The following is a 21,073-nucleotide window of genomic DNA, read 5'->3' on the forward strand; positions in this document are numbered from 1 at the left end:
AATAAATTTCTGTCGTTTTAAGCCACCAAGTCTATGGTAATTTATTACAGAAGCTTCAGGAAATTAATATAACTACCCTAATTTGTATAATTTTTTTTGGCCTAGCTTGTAGCAACATTGTGAAATTGTCTCCCTCCCCCCATTCTTGCCCTAGTTCCATCATTGCAGTCACTAGGTTAGTCTTCTTATAATACACATGTGATTATTACTTTGTGTTAAAACCTTTAAATTGCTTCCTATTGACTGTAGGCTAACATTTAAATTCCTTTATATGTCGTACAAGTACCTTTACAATGAAGTCCCCTCTATCCATACAAATTTAGTTCCTTACACTGTTAACTTGAAACATGCATAGTTTCCTGCAGTACTATGAATTCCCCTGCTATATAACATGATTTAATTTCTCTGTATGCATCATTTCATCTGCCCAGAACACTATCTTTCCCTATTCAGTAAGATTCATCTTTATGTGTGCCAATAAGTGCTTATTCTATGATCCCATGGTACATAATGTCATAGTTTTTTAAGCTCGATTTAAATGTGAACAGTCTTTGTAATTTTCACTTTAGGGAGTAGCAGCTGCATAATAAGTACTTAACAAAAATTTTGTGAAATAATAAAGAAGTGATGTAAATTGTGGTCATTAGAATTGGGTGTTACCGAGAATGCAAATCCATGGAAAAGCGAGGAAAGGTCATTGGCTTCAGCTAAAAGGAAATGACTAGACACCTTAGGGATAGCGATTTTGGTAAAGATTTAAGTGCTGATGGCTGATTGCTGGAAATTAAAAAAAATAGCCAGTGTTTAGGAAGTAAATAGAGTAACTATAGATTCTGAGTTCCAGAAATCTGGCCACAGAAAAAAGGAAAGTTATATGTGTCTAGCATTTTAATTAGCCTCTGATTTTATATTCATTTTTAAAAAGAGTTTGCATTATGATTTATGGTTCTGGACATGTGTTGTTACTGCTGCTCTTTTTTCTGCCTGATTACCTATTCCTCCTACCTTTGCTAAGAGTATCCTGCTTTTGTTTAGAAGAATTGCTTCTCCCTCATTTTATACAGTCTTAATGAGACTGGAAATCAAGCTGTCTTGACTTATACTAATTGAGGTATGGTACGTGGCCCAATCTTGGCCAATAGATTCTCATTGTTGGTACTTTCACTTCTGAAACAATCAATAGAGAAAATGGCCTAAGTATATTCATTTCAATGGAGAGCCTAGATGAGATAGCTGAGTGGTTCCTGACACTTACACCCTCACAGTTGACCTTTTTCCTGTCTTTTTTTCACAACCTGGTTTATCTTTCCATTGATTCTTGGAACTACCTGTTATTCTTCCAACAAGTTTTCCTGCTTATGCCAGCCATAGTCAATTTCTATTACTTGCATCTAAAGAACCAAACTGCCCTAACTTATTTAGCTGAAATTTTTATTGATATTAATGAATGGGAAACAATCTTAGAGAAGGAAAAAAGGAAAATTCTTTAGTGGAGAGAAAAGCTAACATTTGAATGGTGACTACTATTCTTATCATACTACTCAATGGCTCATATTAAGAAAGAAAAAAAGTTTCCCTTTTCTTGGAGAAATTGAAAGAGTGAGTTTAAAAAATCATTTCAGACGTCTTTGTAAAAAGTTAAAATGTCACAGATTCAAGATTAATCAAATTTACACAGAGAAGTACTTAGAGGAGATCAACTAGATAAAAACTGTGATGTTTGTCATTTCTAATTCCAGTAATTAAGTGCTGCTCTTGTTCTACTTGAAAAGGCCTCTGTGGAATTATATTAATGGCATAATGGAGAGTCAAAGAAAAAAATCAAAACTATTATGAAAAAGAATGGTATTAAAAAATTCATGAGCTGGAACCTTCAGAAAAGGAGAGTGTTTATGGTGATAGGTGATCAGGATTACTGGAATGATATGTGGTCTTTTGTCCAGAAGGACATGCCACCTCCTATATTCCTAAAACCTATAAAATGCATTAGAAACATTCTCATCAGGAAGATGAGAGTTGAGTGCTTTAATTTAAGTTCTTCCAGTACAATCCCACCATTTAATTCTTATTTCTTCCCCAAAAGATGATTGCTTAATCTAAGTTATAAGATGATTATTTTTGAGACAGTTAATGTGAGCATTATGGCTAAATAGTGTTAATACTTTATCATTTTTTGAAATGAGAAAAGTATCCTGCTTAGGCCTTAGAGATGTGAACCTAAGAATGGCAGTTATTTGTCTGTATTACCCTGATTTGTCTGTCTTCTGCTCAGATATCAACATTCTGACTAGCAGCTCTGTTCAGTCCTTTGTGACAGGGACATGTAGAAATGGAAGGCAGGAAAGTCTAGAGGGATTCAAAGAAAGACAATTTGGAAAAACTGAATTAGAGCCCTAGGAAATCAAGTAATTGTATGACCTTAATCAAAATACTTACCTTTGTTATTTCTCAGTTTCTTTATCTCTGAAATGGAGATGACTTTGCCTAATCTTTTTATCTCATAGAATTGCTGGGAGGAAAAGAAATAAAGTATGAGAAAAATTTTAACTAAAAAAAATAATTCTGTGTAAACGCAAAATACAGTATTAATTGAGTCACATATCACATTATTATAATAACTTAGGTTAGTGTGCCCCTCCACAAATAATAAAGCACGTGAATTTGTTAGAAATCATAAATTAGATAAAAATTAAAAACAAAAATATATTCAAAAGCAATAAATGTGATACTTTTAGAACTTAAAAAGCTATTATATACACATACTCTCAAAGAAAAGTGAAACGCATCCATCTTGCACATCCTGGGTAATTCTTTTTTAAAAGAAATTTAAAATTTTAAAAAGAAAATTAAAGAAAAAGAATTTCTAGAAATATTGGTAACAATATGTAATAAGATGTTTATCCTTTTTAGATTCTACTATGAAATTTTCCTTGTGTCTATAGCCCATGTTACCACTGGCTTTTACTCCTTCTACATACGATCCATTTCTAATAGTCATAGTGCAGATGCTCTCATGTGAAACCCAGAGTCATCCAACCCAGCTATGTGGCATTTTCTATTCCTGTTCTATAACAAGTTGTAATACAGAAGGTGCCATATGAACTTTTTTTAAGTGTATATTTATTAAGATATACCAATGCATTGAAAAAATTCGTGTGGTAGGTTAAGTTGGCTGATACTGACTGTTTACAAAATATGGTCTGTTTTTTAATAATTAAATTTTAATGGAGCCATGTAGAGCATAAAAGATAACTGCATATATGTTGTCTACTTGAATAATATTTCAAGGTACATCTTTTCATTTTAATGCTTTTATTGATACTGTTACAGTTTGTGATTTCCCCACAGCTGTTTTTATTCCGTGAAAATCATTCATCCCATGAGCATGACTATAGCTCTAAGCATTTTATAATAAATTGTTATGATCATTAAACACATGTAGTTAAGGACTTCTTTGCATCTATTTTCTTGTTCTTCGTTTTAATTTTTCATCATCTTTATTAATTTTATATATCAAATATAATTTTTAAATCCCCCAATTAACAAGTTACATATGCTCTGTGCACTGAGAACTATCTTCCCACATTGTTTCCACACACTGTGCACATCCCCTCCCTGGTACAGATTTCCCAGCAGCACACTGGCTCGCTTTCTGCTCATGTTGCTGATTGCCTCCCATTCCTGCCATATACTGTGGTCCGTGGTGATTTCTCATCCTCCTGCTACATCTTCTTTTCTGGTCTCCCAAACAGTGTTCCAATTACTTCTCCTCCTCTGTAGCTCCCCTGATCATCTCTTCACCTTGCTTCTGCTGTCTTTTGATGTAATGCCTGTGATTGTCATAAGATGCTCACTTTCAGAGTTGGCCCAGGTTATTATTCATTCATTCATTATTCACTCAATCCACAAGCATCTCTTTAGGGCCTACTCACTATCAATATGGTACTAGGGACTGAGGTTACAAAGATGAACATGACACAGTCACTTCCTTCAAGGAATTTCCAGTTGTGTTCTAGAGGGGAAACATCAGAATTTTAAAGCCTGAAACAATTGTTTTCATTTAAAAAATTCTGAACCCCAAGCAAAATTTGCTTTGGAAAATATCTCTTATGAGATTCATCTTAGTTTCATGAATTCCTAAGTGACATATAGCTTGCTCTGGTGAGAGACAAAATTTCATGAAACTTCAGTTCAAGGCTATTGACTGCTTATATGTAACAATCTGTGAGTACACACTAACTTCTTTCACTTTTGCATTGTATGTTGAACCTCTGGAAAAATCAGTTCTTCATAAGTAATGCAAATGAAAATCAAATTTTTACAGGAAATAAACCACTATAGTGTATATTATATTTGTGTCAGTAATTTGCAAAATTAATTCTTGGCTTTATCTGACACAAGATTGTGAAGCTGCATAAGATTCAGATTTGTTTTTTAAAAAAAGCTTACACAATTTCTTGGGCCAGGTGTCCCACAGGACAGCATTTCTGAGGTAATTACAGAAGAAGCTAGACCCCAGGAATTATAAAGGTGTGTAGACTCAGCCCAATATAAACAAAGTATAAAATCTAGACTAAACAACAAAATCCACAAACAATAACAATAGCAACCTTGCTGTGAATTTTCAGAAGGTTTTGGGGGAATTTTCCCTTTTTCTGAATCAATTTACCTTTATAAAAATAAAATTTTAACAGAAAAAATAAAAATTTTATTTCATAGATTGTATTTTACATGCAGTGGTCCCAGAGACCCTATAAAGTATACACATAGAGCCAGTATTCAGTAAGTAGAACAATGTCACTCAAAGTCTGAGTGAGATTCCTACTTATAATGGTTTCTTAAAAAAGGCCAGATGGGAAACATTTTCCATGATATTAATGAGGAAATTCTATCCTTGTTGGGACAAGAGGGTGGAAGGGTGAGGGGAGAGGAATTCTGTATATTGTAAATGGCTAATTAAGCTGGAGAGAAGTCAAATTATAAAGACCTGACAGAAATGCCACTGCAATGGACCTCATAATATAACAAGGAACTAAAAAATTACTGCAAATGTAGAAAGCAGTAATAGAAACAAAGTGTCCAAAACAAGGAGACTAAGAATACCCATGAACTGTGCTGTATGATATTAAGTTTTGGCTGCCACAATTTTCTGATAGACTTTGACTAACTAAATTCATCCAGGGAAAGAAAGCCAGAATGGCAAATAGTCTGAGAAACTCATCTCTTAAAGGAACAAAGAATTGTTAGCTTGGTAAAGAAAACATCATAAGAGGATTTCAAGAGCTGTCTTAAAATATTTGAAGGAGTGTAATCTATAAGAGGGCAGACCTATGATTTTTTTTCTCCAAAGGGTAAAAAAAAATGAAGCCCATTGAAAGTTTTACTGAGGCAGATTTCAGTTCACTATTTTTTTTCAATTAAAAAAAGAGAAAGAAAATAAAAGGATATTTATTGTGCGAATATCTTTCTCTCTCATGAAAGTCAGAAGTCTTTTTAAAAATTTTTGATTACATATACACAAATATGGTTTTCTATAAATGCATCGATGTGATCATACTAGTGTTGTTTCTAGTGCAGTGTTTTCAATTTTTCTTTCTCTATATTGCTTGGTTTTCTCCTTTTCCCTCCTTCTCTCATTGTTATCCATGTTAAACACCTAGAATATTTATCTTCCTTCATTTATCTTCATGCTTATACAATTATATGTAAACATCTCTCCATATATAAACATGTGGCAGGGAATGCATTTTTGTTTTATAAGGATAAGATCATATTTTACAAACTTTTCTGAACCTTCCTTTACTCATGCAACAATAACTCATGGAAATCCCTTTCTTTTTTGTTTAATGGAAACATTATATTACATGGGATGAATGTTCCATAATTTATTCACCATTGCCCTATTGACACACATTCATTTTCTTCCAGGTTTTATCCAGTTACTGGTGTTAGAAATATCCTTGAGCATATAATCTTAAATCCTGATGCTTTTCCTTAGAACAGTCTCAGAAGTAACATTTGTTAAGTCAAGGGATATATGTATTTTTAATTTTTAATAGCTATTTCTAGTTTCTTTTCAAAAAAAACCTATAACAATTCACATTTCCATCAGCAAAGTATGAGAATATTCTTTTCCCCTCATGCCTGGCAGGAGTGGATGTCACTCATAAAGTTCTGACATTGTTACTTATAAGGCTATCTATCACCTTGTTGCTTTAATTTGCATTTCCTCAGGCTCTAGTGAGTTTGAGCATCTCCATTCTTTCACAAATTGCCTCTGAATATCCTTTGTCCATTTTTCCATGGAGTGTTTATCTCCTTGTCAATCTGTAAGTGTTCTTTTTTTTTTTTTTTGCGTTACGCGGGACTCTCACTGCTGTGGCCTCTCCCGTTGTGGAGCACAGGCTCCGGACGCACAGGCTCAGCAGCCATGGATCACGGGCCCAGCCGCTCCGTGGCATGTGGGATCTTCCCAGACCGGGGCACGAACCCATGTCCCCTGCATCGGCAGGCGGACTCTCAACCACTGCGCCACCAGGGAAGCCCAAGAGTTCTTTTTGTGTTAACCCTTTGTTCATCCTTTACATTACATGTAGTTTTCCAAATCTGTTTTTTATTATTGACTTTTTTTTTGAACATTTTTATTGGAGTATAATTGATTTATAATGGTGTGTTAGTTTCTCCTTTATAACAAAGTGAATCAGCTATACATATACATATATCACCATATCTCCTCCCTCTTGCCTCTCCCTCCCACCCTCCTTTTCCCACCCCTCCAGGTGGACACAAAGCACCTAGCTGATCTCCCCGTGTCATGCAGCTGCTTCCCACTAGCTATCTATTTTACAGTTGTAGTATATATATCCATGCCACTCTCTCATTTCATCCCAGCTTACCCTTCTCTCTCCTTGTGTCCTTAACTCCACTCTCTATGTCTGTGTCTTTACTCCTGTCCTGGCCCTAGGTTCTTCTGAACGATTTTTCTTTTCTTTTTTTTTTTTTTCTTTAGATTCCATATATATGTGTTAGCATACAGTATTTGTTTTTCTCTTTCTGACTTACTTCACTCTGTTTGACAGACTCTAGGTCCATCCACTTCACTACAAATAACTCAATTTCGTTTCTTTTTAAGGCTGGATAATATTCCATTGTATATATGTGCCACATCTTCTTTATCCATTCATCTGTCGATGGACACTTAGGTTGCTTCTATGTCCTGGCTATTGTAAATAGAGATGCAACGAACATTGTGATACATGACTCTTTTTGAGTAACGGTTTTCTCAGGGTCTATGCCTGTAGTGGGATTGCTGGGTCATATGGTAGTTCTATTTGTAGTTTTTTAAGGAACCTCTATATTGTTCTCCATAGGGGCTGTATCAATTTACATACCCACCAACAGTGCAAGAGGGTATCCTTTACTCCACACCTTCTCCAGCATTTATTGTTTATAGATATTTTGATGATGGCCATTCTGACTGGTGTGAGGTGATACCTCATTGTAGTTTTGATTTGCATTTCTCTAATGATTAGTGATGTGGAGCATCCTTTCATGTGTTTGTTGGCCATCTGTATATCTTCTTTGGAGAAATGTTGATTTAGGTCTGCTGCCCAATTTTGGATTGGGTTGTTTGTTTTTTTGATAGCAAAAAAAGCTGTAGCTTCCCCCCAGCTATCCCCGTCTCCACCCGTGAAGGGGCTTCCTAGTGTGTGGAAACTTTTTCTCCTTCACAGCTCCCTCCCAGAGGTACAGGTCCCATCCCTATTCCTTTGTCTCTGTATTTTCTTTTTTCTTTTGCCCTACCCAGGTATGTGGGAAGTTTCTTGCCTTTTGGGGAGTCTGAGGTCTTCTGCCAGCATTTGGTAGGTGTTCTGTAGGAGTTGTTCCATGTATAGATGTATTTCTGGTGTATCTGTGGGGAGGAAGGTGATCTCCATGTCTTATTCCTCGACCATCTTGAAGGTCTCCTCAGTTCACTATTAAGAAGATTCAACTGTTAGAGCCATCAACAGAATCTCTGGAAGCAGATCCTGTTACAGCAGGCTCCACTGGTTCCTGGGGGCATTGCCAGGTTGGGCCTGAATGCTCAAAGCCGAGACAAACACTGACATATGAGGCTGTATTAAGTAGATTATTATCTGTCTGGCTATGATGGAGAAGACCAAAGAATTTGGGCAAGGTAGTAAATAACTGCTAAAAGCTTTGGTTAATAGACATGTGACAGTTTATTTTTTAAACTTAGGAAATATTTTCCTGTTTCTTTCCTTTTTGCAATTAGGATAAATTCTGCACATTTGAAGTTTTCTACTTGGGGTACCTATATTAAGCAGTTAGAAATAAACCTATGTGCTAATTTTTTTGTATACTGCTAATGTATTTAACATAAAAAGGTTCCATGAGACTATCAATTAATCAATCAACCAACAATGGAGTCAAGTAAGTAGGCATTAAGCCTCTCCATCTATGTAATCAAGTTCCTGCCTTTGAGAAATTTATAATCTTATTGCAGAAAAATCTTAAATTCATAAATCAATTAGAGGTCACTATAAGATGTTAAACTGTTTAGACTAGACTAGTGGTTTCTCCTGTTTGTTGTTTGCTTTTAAGAATCTCATGCACATTTAAGTTGTTTCCATGTCCTGGCTATTGCAAATAGTGCTGCAATGACCATTGGGGTACATGCGTGTTTTTGAATTATGGTTTTCTCAGGGTCTATGACCAGTAGTGGAATTGCTGGGTCATGTGGTAGTTCTATTTTTAGCTTTTTAAGGACCCTCAATACTGTTCTCCATAGTGGCTGAATCAATTTACATTCCCATCAACAGTGCAAGAGAGTTCCCTTTTCTCCACACCCTCTCCAGCATTTATTGCTTGTAGATTTTTTGGAGCTTAAGATTGACATATATACACGACTGTGTGTAAAATAGATAGCTAGTGGGAACCAGCTGTATAGTACAGGATGCTTAGCTCAGTGCCCTGTGATGACCTAGATGGGAGGGATGGCGGTGGGGCAGGGGATGGGAGGGAGGTCCAAGAGGGAGGGGATATATGTATACATATAGCTGATTCACTTTGTTGTACAGCAGAAACTAACACAACATTGTAAAGTAACTATACTCCAATTAAATAAATAAATAGGTAAATGAATAAAAATAAAATAAAATAAATTAAAAAAAAAAGAATCTCATGCAGAAGTGCTTTCAAGATTGGGTTTTCCAGAAGCAGACACTGAGTGCTGAGCGGAAGTTTTGTGGGCAGTGTATTCATGAAGGGCTAATGACCCCAATGAAAGAGAGAGTGAGGAAGAAAGCCTTGGCAAAAGAAGGAAGTCCGCATTGCAGGCTAGACCAAGCCTTCCCTATATCCACCAGGGGCTGTAGTAGATAAGGTCTACCAAAATTATCCAGCAGTGGGTGACGTGGTGAGGCTTTTATACCTCTGCCTTGAATAGCCATCAGATATACTCCTAGGAGGGATATATCTTTAGCCAAGGTAGCTCTTTACAACTGAGGCAAACCTTGAAACCTTGATATAGACCTGTGTCCCACAAAGAAGTCAATAAATAAACTGATAAAATTGAAGCTTCTTTCCTGAAAGCTGGGGTAAAACATCTAGAACCTCACCCTGACAACTATGAAGATCATTCAAAAAAACCCAGAGTCCCATAGAGCATAGTGGCAGAATAATAATAGCTAATTGTTTTATAGTGGATAAGCACCGCACACTCTTCTAAGTATTTTACATGCATAACTCTTTCAATCCTCCCATTAACTGTGCAACATACATACTACTCACTCCATTTTAAGATAAAGAAACAGGCACAGAGAGGTTAAGTAATCTGCCCAAGATCATCCAGACCTTTTGGCTCCAGAGTCTATACTTGAAACCACTACACTCTACTCTGCATATATGTCTTTATTTAACGTTTCATGGATGAGGCTTCAGATAAGAAAGAAGGTATGCTAAAGTGTGTGCCTTGATGACTTATAGTATTAGACTTGGCATAATTTTCATTATACAGTGGTGGACCCAGAGGCACAGCAGCTGGGGGCCATAGTCAATTATACGTTCTGCTGCAGGAGACCTGAACTGTGAATGTTCATAGACACCACAATCTGTTTCTTCTTAATGAACTTTCAGCTGGACCATATTCCTTTGTCTTCTTTGCTGTTAGGTATAGCAACTGAGTTCTTACCAATTGAATGTGAGCAGAATTGAGCTACAATTTCCAAGTATGACCAATAAGAATATATCCCTCACAGTCATGCATTTCTTCTTCCAAATGATTAGAATGGAGACTTCCCCCCAAACAACCTTGAAAGTCATGTATGGAAGAACATGGTTCAGAGCAGTTAGACCAAAAGAACTAATACTGAGTGAGAAATATGTTTCTCTTATATTTAGGTCATTATATATGTTTTATTTTCTTGATTCTGCCATCTAGCCTACCCTTAGATATTCTTCCCACTCAGAGAGTTTTAAAATATCTCCAATATGATTTTTATATGCAGAAAATGCTCCTCACTTACAGGTCAGGACAGAGGTTCTTCCTTTGCCACACTGACTTATCATTAACACTTACTCTTTGGTGAGGAAATACTCCAAATTAGCATTGGTGAATATATGTATTATTGTAGTTCATGTGGCTAAGCATGTGTTTGGTTGATACAGCACATCAGACTCTGTGAAGAGGATCAGACTCAAATCTGGCATAAATTTGGGGGTAGGGGTTGGAGGGGATGTGTGAGGTGGTAGGGTGCAGAGATAAAATGAAATATGCCCAGCAGCTCTGATGATGTTTCAAACTGTCCCAGACAGCTGACCACCAGATTCATGCTGGTTACTCTGAGGGCTGTGGTGAGAGAGGTATAAACGTATCACTGTGGTGAGCTCTACCAAGCTCAGCCTACCAGCTGAGCTTTGGGTTTGGAAAGTTTCAAGACTGTTTAACAAATGGCAGGGCCTTTCTGTTGGCTAGAGGTCCAGTTGAAGAACTCAAAATTAAAATGAAAAGACCTGATACTTTTTATGGAGTACTTGTCACAAATTAATAAAATGATAATTTTTCTTAATATTGTACCACAATTAATGATTATGTATTTGCTCAAAAATATTTTTTTTGAGTTCCCACTCTGTGCCAGGACTGTTCTGGGCACTGGGGATATGGCAGTGAATGAAGCAGAATAAAATCCCTGACTTTCAGTTCTGCTCGGAACTGAAATCTGGGTGGGTTGTATAATGGTGAGAACTGTTCTTCTTAGACCACTAAATAAGGTGGAATTTTCCTGACCTGAGATGTAGAAGTTCAGAATAGGTAAAAACAAGAATGAAGCAAATGATTAAATGCATCTTTGGGGAATGCTGTGCATTACAGCAGTTTTAGTTATCCACCCTGGAGCTAAGTGGCAATCTGGAACTACTGAGAAGCATACTTACAGATTCAAAGGTTTATTATGTTTCACAAGGCAGATTTGAAAGAAATATGATAAATAAAATTTAAGAAAGAGCTGAGATATACAAAGAGAAAAGTACATACAGGTATTTAAAAATAATAATGCCTTTACTACTTGGTTTGAAACAGAAAACAGGCAAAACATGTTAAGGAGAGAAATAACATTTAAAGAAGAGATTGTTATATATGTTACAAATGACTTGTAGAAATTCTAATGAAAACATCGTAAAACAGATTACTACATAATTTATAATAGGATTATATTTTCAAATATACAGAGATACACAGATTAAACTTCAAATATGTGGCACAATTCACCAATTTGGTTTTTTTGTAATATAACAATTAGCATGACTTGTAAATTTTATCTGTAAATCTTACTTGTGTTGAGTATCATTGTAAGATCAAACTCCTCACAAGTGGAAATCATGCCAACCCAATGGAGTAGTTAAAGATACACATGGCCCATGTATGTTTCTGATTCACTTCACACATTCACAAACCTGATTCCTCACACTTTGCTATATGAATAAACCTAATTCAAAGGGAAATGAGTAGATGAATTTTTATGCCTTCTCCTTAGGCATGCTGTAACTGACAACAAGGGAAGGCAAATGGCTTTTTTTTTAAGAAGGGTTCATTTCTATTCTGAGCTATTGTACTCCAACCTGATTGCACTTGTTTAATTTAGTTTTACCTAAATTTGAAATTAATAATTAGTTCCTGCCTCATTCCTCCTGCACCAATAAAACAACTCTCCATGAAACGTCTTGTTAAAACATGAACACTACTGATCAAATGGAATGCTTTGTTCCTTGCTACTTTTGCTGGCCTACAAATAACTCCTAATAAAACTGGAAGTAGTGAGTGTTTGTGCAACATTTCTCACTCAAATTGAATTTGCTCTTCTTTTATTTGGTCTGGAGAAAACAATAGTGATGGAAATTCTACAGAGACAGATTAATTCAGAGGTCAAACAATAACAAAATAGGGAAGAGAAGTTAATGAATCTTTACCATGTGAGGCAATACACAGAAGGTCCTGGAGAATCCATAAACTTAGTGAGAAAATCATGAGTAGTTTGTTAATGACACAAGGGCTTTGAAATTGAATTTATCTTGTATATTCAGCTGTTTGGGAAGTATATCATTTATAAGACATTCTTGTTATTAATATTTTCCATTCCATGGACTCTCTTGACGAACTACATACTTTTTCACCACATTAATTTTAAATTTAACATGAACATCTGGTTACTGCATTTATTCATCTGATTCTTAACCATCCTACTCTCTCTGATTTTCTTCTTTTGCCTTTCCAAGTAGCCAAAGGGGACTTGAATTTGGGTACTGTAGATTTAAAGTCATCAAATGCCTATTGTTCAGATTAGAAAGATGATAGCTCCTTTCTTTAATCACTCAATCAATCAATCATTCAATCAACATGTGTTCTGCTGAACATAATGTTAGTCCAAAGACAACTTACTTATCTTATTCCAGTCTCAAGTGGCCTTCCTTTGTGCTCCCAGACCATTGCTCATTGTTTTGCTTTGAGTTCACCCAAAAGCAGAGGCTGAGACAAAGCTTGATGCAGGTAGTTTGTTTTTGAAGAGAGAAGGAAAAAGAGAGTGGGACCTGGAAGAAAGAAAATTTTATGTAAGTGTGCATTATTGAGAGTGTCACAGAAAACACCAGGTACTTAATTCTCTTGGAATATCTGAGAAACATGAAGAATGTTTCCCAGAATTGTCCATTTGAAGGATGGAAGCTGGCTTCCATTATTCACTGCCTGCCTTCCTTCATTGGTTGAGAGTTGCCCCTGGGAGAATTAACTCCCCTAAATGTTCAAGCAGAGTCTTCCATTGTGATGGAGACGTTCCTAAGGTAAAAAGCAGAAAGATGGAGGCCAGGAGCTTAAGGCAGATCCCTGCCAAGGCAATGTGAGTCTGAGCTCACGTGGAAACTTCTGCATAAATGAAGCTGAATTTAGAAGTGGGCTCAAGTGATGTGAAGATGAGGTATCAGGGGAGTCAGCTACATTCTTCAATGGAGCACATCATTTATTTTTTAAGTGCAATTGTCCATCTCTTTCACTAGACTGAGACTTATTAAGGGTGAGGTCCCTAATTTCTTCCTCAGTGCCAAGAAGTGTGCCTGGTTTATAGCAGAGTTCCCCAATTCTTCTTAAATAAAAAGTGAAATAATACTTCCCCACAATGGAAGTACAATAGAACTTATTGTGTATATAGTATTACTTCTTTGAGAACTAAAATGAAATTCATGTTTACTTAATTACAGTATGTTATTCATATATACACATTCATTTATTTATGTATTATGGTATAAGAGACCAGTCTCAAAGAAAAATCTAAGCTACACACCTACTTAAATTATCTATTGATTCATGACAAACCACCCCAAACTTAGTGGATTAAACCACAATAATGTATGATTTTCATAATTCTATGGGTTGCCTGCACAGTTATTTTGGTTCATGTGGTGTATTCTGGGATGCTGGGCTGACTGGAAGATCCAAAAATGCTCCCATCCACATGGTCAACAGTTGGGGTGAGCTTCTGAGGGCGAGCTCAGTTGGGTCTGTTAGCTGGAAGCTTCAGTTTTCTCCACTTGGGCCTCTGCACTTAGCTTTCGGGTTTCCTGACAGAATGGTGACTGGTTTCTGAGAAAGGGTGTTCGAAAGAGACACTTAAGGTCTGGCCTTGAACACTATGCAGCATCACTTTCTTCACATACTGTTGGTTAAAACAGTTCACAGGGCAAGTCTGAATTCAAACAAAGGGGAAATCAACTATACATCTTTATAGAAGAATGGCAAAATCTCACTGCAAAAGAACACACAGGATGAGAGATAATGTTGTGACCATCTTTGGAAACATAATCACTATAACCAGTGTGTACCTGGATGTATTCAGTCATATTTATATTAAATGGAAAGACACTTGAGAGCAGAGCCCCTATCCAATTCATCATTATATCCCTAGAAATGAGCACAAGATATGACAGGTACTGGTACATAATATATGCTTATTGAATACATATTTGGAAGTTAAGAAATAAAAACATGCCAAAAAATGATTCTTTGACTGTGAAGACATCGGGATGGAAAATAGCCCTCCCATTAGGTATCGATTTCTAGACCTGCAATCCTCTGGTAGGGATCAGTTTTCAAGGACCAGGTCTGACCCTACCAGGGAATACACTAGAGAAGAAAGGAAATCACCTTGTCAGAAAAGAATTTAAAAAGGAAAACTTGAACCAGGAATGTGGGTTGGGGATGAGAAGAGAAGACCATTCATAATTCCTCCTCAGATCTTCCTCCTTTGGTTTATGTGGAGGGGAGGGGAAAGGGAACTATGGACAGGAGTCAGGAAGAGAGGTCAGGAACCAGGAAACAAGAAAGAAAGACTGATGTGTTTAGTTTGATAAATTAAGGGCTCTACAGTGGTGTTCCTCTAGAACATAGCATTCCCAAGCCCATCATAAGTTTCTCATTTGGGAATAGGGAGAAAGTGTCAAAGCTGGAGGGAGAGTGAGAGCTCTACATCTGAGACTCCCAGAACCAGTAAAATGAGCACACAAACTCCACAGATAAGCCTGCTTCTCAATGATGTAAGAAGACGTTTTGGGTTCTCAGGGAAAAAAATTGTTATGACACTTTAGAAGGGTCCACAAAATATACCCCAGATGAACCACAATGCTTACTACTGTGGTGGCTAACTTTCCACTTCTTTCTTTCCTTTCTGCCATTGAACATTTCTGAGGGACAAAAATATCTTGTGACTTAATGTGGATTTATTTATTTAAGGCATGAATATTACTTTAAAGACTGCCTTTCTGGAGCTCATCTATTTTACATCTATAAAGATCTCTACTACACTTAGTAGAGAGTATCAACAACTTAGTAGAGAGTATCACAGTAAGCACATAGGTGGCTCTAAGCAAAATCTATACAATTTTTGGAAAACTTGATTTATCTCCAAATTTTTAATCATATTGGAAGATATAACAGTGCCAAAGTGATAATAAAAGTGTTAACCATTTGAAAAATTGCAAGTGACAGAAAGTCTTGAGATATGTTGCTTTTTAAAGTGTACTGACCTCTTTTTTTTTTTTTTTTTTTTTTTTTTTTGTGATATGTGGGCCTCTCACTGTTGTGACCTCTCCCGTTGCGGAGCACAGGCTCCGGACACGCAGGCTCAGCAGCCATGGCTCACAGGCCCAGCCGCTCCGCGGCATGTGGGATCTTCCCAGACGGGGGCACGAACCCGTGTTCCCTGCATCGGCAGGCAGACTCTCAACCACTGCGCCACCATGGAAGCCCATACTGACCTCTTTTGAAGAAACAATATATTTATTAATACACCTAAAACAGATATTGCTCTCTGCACGTTAGTCATTTGCAAATTTTTCGGTTGCTTGTTTTTAGTACCTTAAACTTGTTCTTTCTCTATTTTGTCACAAAGCTTAAATCACAGCTTTATTGCTTTGCTGCGGTTGAATTGTTCTTTTAGGGTAAGATTTTCCCTTACCAACAGCCCTCTGTGTTTCTTCATTAGTCCCCTCTCTGGATGATCCAGGGTGGCCTTAGATATGTCATGGATTAGGTAATAATAACTTTATAGGTAAATCACCTGTCATTTACCTTTAAACAATAACTTAACCCAAAGGCTCTAGATGTGAATCAGTTTATGGGCAAACTATGGCATCTTTCAATCTACACTATATCAATACCTATCTAATCTGCATAAGGAAGGCATCTTGTAGAGTGATACAATAAGTTAGGGTTTGATGGGCAAAACTTAGTGACTTTTCAGTACATTTGCCAACCACTCCAAGATTCAGATTTTATGAAGATATGAAGATAATAAAAGCACTGAAATCATAGGGTTTTTGTACCGATTTAAAAAACCATATAGATAAAGGATTTGATAGAACTCTAGGCATAGTGAAAGTTTTAAAATATGAGCTATCAATATTGTTTTCATTATGTCAAACAGTGGCTCAGAGCATGGTTCTTTCTAGATAATCTTTGAAAAATTGAAATACTTCACTTCAAATGTAAATTTTAATTTGATCAATTTCTCGATAGCTTCCTCTGACAAGAGATTTACTTCAACTTAGTTTCAGTTTCCTCATCTTTAAAGTGTTAAAATAATATCTCATAAGCCTATTTTAAGAAATAATGAAGACAATATAATAAAATAGTTAATCTAGCACTTGAGCACACAAACAATGGAAATAATTACTCGTTGTTATGTAGATGTTGACATTATCAGTCAGTAATATAGGATTCAGACAAATTTAGGACTTTTGGATTATTACTGTTGAAGAATTCTAGTATTTTCTTAAAAGTGTTCAGGTGCATGAAAGAAATTATTAAATTTTAAAATAAAAATTTCAAATTAGATAGTAATAACTCACTTATGTTGTTTCCTTCAATGAAAAGAAAGATAAACTTACAATTATTAATAGTAGACAAAAAGAACAATTAAATCAATATCTAGTTCGTCAATTGTCATTTCCTTCACCACCAGCAAAATTTTGAGCCTCATCCCCTTTCTGTCACTATAGGAAAAAAATAAAAAAAATAAAGATAGTATGTGTGTGTGTGTGTGTGTGTGTGTGTGTGTGATATTTTAAGTCAGACAATTTGTTTTCAAGTCCTTGAGAGTAGGATACAGTATTGATTTCTTTATTGGAATATCTGAAGTGTGACCTTAAAAAGGCCCCCTAACAAAACAAAGGATATGGAAGGCATGGTTGATTTTCTTGCTTAGTACACTAAAAGTCATCTATAAAACAGAGGAGGCACTCTACGCTGAAAATAATATTGCTTTGTTCTCATCCTCTTTCTTAAACACCTCCCCCCCTCTCCCCCACACTAACTCATCAGTGTTAGCAGATATTGTTCTTTATTTCTATTTGATGTATTTTCAATATTGTGCTAGGCTTTCTTCTTAGCTCCTTTAAGAATTTTTCCCCAGAATTTTGGGACCAGCATTTTAGCAGCAAGTTAACTTCAATTAATTTCAAAAATAAAAAGTTGAAAGGGAGCTTCAAGATGACTTTAATTATTTTATAATGGCCTGTGTTAAAATGTTTTCACCTGGGATCGTATTTAACCCTCACCACAGGATGAGAACTTAGGCTCCATACAAGATTCATTTTAAAGGTGAATTTAGTGAGGCTCAGAGTGTTGAAACCACTTGCCAATGGTCTTTCATCTAAGAAGGGGTAATGCTGGCATACAAATATAGGTTTGGTTATCTTCAGAGTTTTTGGAATTTTGCACTGTGTGTTCATGATTTTAGGGAATTCTGTTTCAAAGATTGTTTATTTAAAAAGAAGAAAACGAAAATTAATTTTTTTATTAAAAAATATAAAAATATTGCCCAAGACTTATTAGCAACTGAAATTCTCTTGTTCAAGAATATTAAAGAAAACCTTCTCAGGTACACCTTTATAAATTGGATTTAATCCCAAAGCATGTTGCTTCAGAACAGGCTGTTAAATTCGAAAAACCTGAAACAATGGAGATAATTCATTCAAATACCATAGCCAGCAGTAAGCCAGAAATGATGAAAGGCCTTTAATTAAAAAGCAAAAAAAACAGAACCTGAATTCCTATTTTTTAAAATGGGATTTTTATTTTGTCCAAATAGTGTAATATTCGGATTGAAACATTTTTTACCTAATTGTAAATCTATCTTCAGACAAATCCTCTCCAAATCCAAATGGCTCTTAAATCCATCTCCCCTTCACTAAGAGCGCCAGAGAGCCAATTACGGGAAAGGGTAGGGAAGCCATCCTGTTAATGTGTCCCAAGGTTTTGCTGAGAATGTAACATCCCTACAAAGGGGATTGGCTTCTTCAGATAATTTTCTTAAGTGGCATGTTGTTGTCTTAATTTTCACATGTCCTGCATTAGGACGTTTGCTTTATTTATGTGAGTCATCTGTGTGTTTGCACTGGCTCCTAGTTAGCGCCTAAGTGCCAGCTGGTTGCATTGAAATATTGATTTTAACCCATAAAGTCCTGTATGGTTTGGGTATTGTCTGCCTTCACTAATATTATTTCCTAGAAGCTGACATGAACTAGAGAGAGCTGTTTACTTTTTCTAGATTATCTATCTATCTATCTATCTATCTGTCTGTCTATCCATCTATCTATCTAATCTATATACCCTATGGGCAGGGGCAGATCCAGGTCTTGTGGGACCTGAAGCTTATGCAATCTGTGGGGCCCTCTTTAAAAAATATATAATTACAATAAAAATTATACATAAAATTGTAAATGAAATCGTGAAAAACTATACATTTTTAAAAACCTAACCATAAACATAAAAAAATCCAGAGAAATAGAAATTTTTTATTCATAAACTACTGGAATCATTTCTGTTTTATATTTTACTACATTTTTTCCTGATATTTGGCTGCCTATTCTTTGATTACCACTTCACGTGACTACATTTTATATTATTATTTACCTTAGAAATAATAGTAAGATAATTCAATCTTTTCTCAGATAATCCAGTCTTTTGTTGATTGAAATGTTTTATTATTGATAGTTTTAGAAAAGTTTATTTCAGCTTCATACCTTATTACTGTATTTTAAATACATTATTTTTAAATACATTATTAGATTTTAAATTTTAAATACATTTTAATACATTATTAGAATTATTATCAAATTTGGAAAAAATATCCCTCAAGATTCTCTTATACATGAGCTGTAAGATATCAGAGCATTTCAAAGGTTCTTATTCAGTAACTAATGTTAAATAGTTTTAGAAGCAAACTCATTGATTGTTAGCTACTTCCTGCTGATATCAGGTGCCATAGGATACTTTCACAAAGCTCTCCAAACCTCTGACCTTGCACTATCAGTCACAATCCCAGGGGGGCAGCAGTGGGTGTTCTGAAGCCATTCCTGCAACTGGGTGGATAGTTAGCAATCCCTGAACTATATACAGAAGTGACTGCAAACCACCAAACCAAACTAAACAGATTCATACCTCTACCTCACTTTAGTTATGCCTGTGCCACACCAAAGCCACCAGGCAATAGATGAAACATGACTAAGAGGATATTGGAGTGTAAGAGTATAGCAAATATATTAAATTGTGGTTAAATAGCACTTTTGTCATTTTCTAAAACTATGTATAACAATGTGAACACACTGTTAGAGCCCATGCAAGGGCCTTGGAAGTATATGACTCAAATGAGCGTCCATCTCTGCCTAGGGAACCCAGGATCAAAAAGCCACTTCAAAAATACTATTCCCCCTATTAATGTAATCAACTCTACATTCAGACATAGATTTAGGCTACTTTGGACTTAGATAAATCTTGAGATTTTACTTAAATTTTGAGTATAATAGCTGTTTCCACTTACATTTTTACAGTAGATTGTATCTAAGGAAAAAAAAAAGTGACCTGGAAGAGACAAAGGACTGTGGAAAAATCAACTGGCTCTACAAACTTTGCAGTGATATTTTCTATACCTTTGGTCTTATCTGGGTACTTGTGTGAACAAATTTGATTAATTTCAGTAGAGTCCATACTAGAAGAATTTAGAAGGATTGAGTGGTAGAATTTATAATGGATCAGCCAATACCCTCTGCTACTAGACATTTAAAATAGAAAATTAAGAGCCCATTCTCATCTATTGGTATGGTCCTAGATAGTAGTGTCATCTACACATATTTGTTGCTAAGTTAAAAACGTGAATTGATCTTATCTGTTTGTTTTGTTTTTAGTGACTCTTTGAATGCAAGCTAGAAATTTTGTGTATTAAATATGAATTTTCCATCCCTTGCCTTATCGTTGTTGGGGAAGGAAAAAGTCTGTAAAGGAAAAACAGAACAAAACAAAACTGGATAATCAATGTGCTGTCCTAAAATAACAATTGAAGCCTAAATCCTATCCATTTCTACCTGAAGTTAGAATTCTTGAGAGCAGGATAAATAAGGATTCCCAGAATATTTCAGACGACAGCTGGCAAGAGTCAAGAAAGATGTGAAAAATCATGACCCCTGGTTGATAGTAGTGCAGAGAAATATGACAGCAGTAAGACACCAGGCTGGCTGGATGGCTAAGGGTTCAGGTAGCCAAGGTGCAAAGCAAGGCCAGAAAGACTGTGTAAAAATTGAGATCACCAACCCGTTATCCTGTTCCCAAGTGGGGCTTGTTTCAGGATGAGGGGGCTCCCTGAGGAGGCCTGGTTGTCCCAACTTGGTGGTCTTAAAGAAAAGCACTCTTGAGGCAGTAATGCTAAAAAATCATAACAAAGAGTGTTTGGAAGCACAGGACTTTGGTTAATGAAGAAATGGAAAATTGAGTCCAATCACAAAATACAGCAGAGTGAAAAGAAGAGTCTTCTGTTTTTCTGATTAGGCTAAGATGAATGTCTCCTGGTACCATCATCCTGCACAAACAAATATTTAAATCCACACAGAATAGACAAATGATAAATAAAGAACAGTAGAGATAGATACTTCAGAGGCCTGCTAGGTTAGAAATTGACCTTAAGTGTGTAGAGGGGGAAAATGTTAAATAAATAAATATTTAAGTAATAGGCTGTTCAATATGCTTTTCCCATTT

The 21,073-nt window shown here is 35.9% G+C and overlaps 2 long non-coding RNA genes across 2 annotated transcripts in view; one reads left to right on the plus strand and one right to left on the minus strand.

Annotated features, from left to right (window-relative positions):
* LOC308612930 overlaps window positions 1–21,073 on the plus strand; it is a 40,316-nt gene that overhangs the window by 11,895 nt on the left and 7,348 nt on the right. The gene's annotated exons all lie outside the window — the stretch shown is intronic.
* On the minus strand, window positions 203–20,807 carry LOC308612931. Its single transcript, XR_014015181.1, has 3 exons — window positions 15,802–20,807; window positions 2,437–15,570; window positions 203–2,346 (listed from the first exon to the last, which is right to left on the minus strand). It is a non-coding gene; the product is annotated as an uncharacterized lncRNA (long non-coding RNA).

The sequence above is a fragment of the Mesoplodon bidens genome, assembly GCF_964165515.1.
Source record: "Mesoplodon bidens genome assembly, chromosome: 2".
NCBI classification, from domain to species: Eukaryota; Metazoa; Chordata; class Mammalia; order Artiodactyla; family Ziphiidae; genus Mesoplodon; species Mesoplodon bidens.